The sequence below is a fragment of the Oreochromis niloticus genome, linkage group LG2 (genome assembly GCF_001858045.2).
Source record: "Oreochromis niloticus isolate F11D_XX linkage group LG2, O_niloticus_UMD_NMBU, whole genome shotgun sequence".
NCBI classification, from domain to species: Eukaryota; Metazoa; Chordata; class Actinopteri; order Cichliformes; family Cichlidae; genus Oreochromis; species Oreochromis niloticus.
Genome location: NC_031966.2, coordinates 683369 through 685878, shown reverse-complemented (window position 1 = coordinate 685878; position 2510 = coordinate 683369). Strand labels below are relative to the sequence as shown.

Sequence of the window (2510 nt, the reverse complement as noted above, 5' to 3'; positions counted from 1 at the left end):
CCTAGAGTATTTAAAAGTAGAATGGGAGGCAGAGCCTTCAGTTTTCAGGCCCCTCTTCTGTGGAACCAGCTTCCAGTTTGGATTCAGGAGACAGACACTATCTCTACTTTCAAGATTAGGCTTCAAACTTTCCTTTTTGCTAAAGCATATAGTTAGGGCTGGACCAGGTGACCCTGAATCCTCCCTTAGTTATGCTGCAATAGACGTAGGCTGCCGGGGATTCCCATGATGCATTGAGTTTTTCCTTTCCAGTCACCTTTCTCACTCACTATGTGCTAACAGACCTCTCTGCATTGAATCATATCTGTTATTAATCTCTGTCTCTCTTCCACAGCATGTCTTTATCCTGTCTTCCTTCTCTCGCCCCAACCAATCACAGCAGATGGCCCCGCCCCTCCATGAGCCTGGTTCTGCTGGAGGGAGTTTTTCCTTCCCACTATCGCCAAAGTGCTTGCTCATAGGGGGTCATATGATTGTTGGCTTTTGCTCTGTATCTATTATTGTACGATCTACTGTACAATATAAAGCGCCTTGAGGCAACTGTTGTTGTGATTTGGCGCTGTATAAATAAATTGAATTGAATTGAATAAAGTAGAAATACTGAAATGTTTATGTTTATTTTGTAGGCAGAAAGAGCGATAATCCATTGAGTCCGGACTTTATTCCATCTATTTTCAATTATGTTCCATCTCCAGAGAAGAGAAGAAAAATGGGACTGTATGTGTTCAACAGAAGATCTTTTTGATCTGTTCAACCCCACTTTATCCTACTTGGTAAAATTATAAACCAAAACGTTTCTGCACAATTGGTTCCAAGTTTAGTACAAGCTAGTAGTGTTATCATGTACTGTAGTAGTATACTGCAGGAATAGAATGATTGACAAATATGCGGTTTATATCTTAACTCCCCTCTTAATATACTTCTTTTGTGTTTTCACCAGTCAACCAAGCGATAATCCCCAAGATAACAGCAAGAATCCTACTGCAGACCAAACTCCCATCTCACAGCATTTGAAGGACTCCACCAATGAAGAACCTGGAAATGATGTCCAGCCTGTTCTCCATGAAAATGTTCTATTATGCAGTACTGAAACATGTGGTAAACGCCTCCAATCTCTTGAGCAAGAATGCCGAGCTCTGAGGACTGAAAATGTGTTGCTGAAAGAAAAAATGAATAACACTACACTGAATGAAATGAGCTTCCATAATGATGATAAAAGGGTTGATATTCTTACTGGTTTACCAACATATACAATTCTCATGACAGTTTTTAATTTTGTGGCTCCTTTTCTCAAACTTAATCTTGTTTAACATGTTTTCAGCAGTACATGTTAATGTTAATGAAACTTAGAATGAACTTGTCCTTTGACTTTTTGGCTTTTTATTTCAAAATTGACTCAACCACTGTTGCAAAGCTTTTCAAACACTGTACCAGTGTGATGCATTGTAGACTGGTACAAAGTCTAGTGTTGTGGCCTGACAGAGAATCCCTAAGACAATCTCTGCTATATGCACTTTGGAACAGCAGCTTTGAGAAGACTGTTTGCATCATAGATTGTTTAGAAATATTTCTAGAGAAACTGAGTAGATTGCTAGCCAGTGCTCAGTGTTACTCCTCGTACAAGTCACATCACACAGTAAAATATTTAATTGCAATTTGACCTCAAGGTTCTATTTGTTTTATTTCCTCTGGATGGGGAGGTTGCACAAGTGATAACTTTATTACAGAACAAAGTAATTTTTTTATCTCATTTGCTCCCAGGTGATGTAGTTTTAGCAGACAGGGGTTTCCTGGTTAAAGAGTCCATTCAGAGATGCCAAGCAGAATTAAAGATTCCCAGCATTTACTCGTGGAAAGAAACAGTTGGATCCTGTTGATTTGGAGAACACCAGATGTCTAGCTTCTCTCAGGATACATATAAAAGAGTAATAGGAGTACTCCGTCAAAAGTACACGATCTTGCAAAGCACTGTGCCCATAACTTTCACAGACATAGACAGAGAAAATGATGTGACCTATCTTGACAAGATTGTGGGTGTATGTTGTGCGCTTACAAATGTATCTGAATCTGTGGTGCCCTTGCAGTGATGTAAAGGAAAATTATGTGACTGATATGCTCAACCAATAAATGCACATTATTAACTCTCACTTTTTGTTTGCTTATTGTGACTTGACTTTTGAAGGGAAAGCTTTCTTACTTGTTCTACAAATATCAGAATAAGAGAATGGCCGATGTCACCTGGGCTCACTATTTTTTGATCTTCACATCCATCTCAAATGATTTCCACTAACCACGTTTCATATTCCTGATTGACAGATGCAGATCAGAATCAAAATCAGAAAAAAAGTTTTATTGCCTTTGTCAGAGAACAAAAATCTACAAACTAGCCACTTGCTTCAGTGGTAAGGTGCAATATAAAACACTGAATTATATTAATAACAAAAATAGCATTAATTTAGAATTTTAACTTAGGTTTGATGATCTTCCCCTCTTGTGTGCGCCATTGGGAG

General features: G+C 38.4%; 1 long non-coding RNA gene across 1 annotated transcript; it reads left to right on the top strand.

Moving 5' to 3' along the window:
• Positions 1–635: 635 nt before the first annotated feature.
• Positions 636–1170, top strand: LOC112842065 (uncharacterized). The gene is made up of 2 exons (XR_003213660.1): positions 636–773; positions 941–1170. It is a non-coding gene; the product is annotated as an uncharacterized LOC112842065 (long non-coding RNA).
• The last annotated feature ends 1340 nt before the right edge of the window (positions 1171–2510 follow it).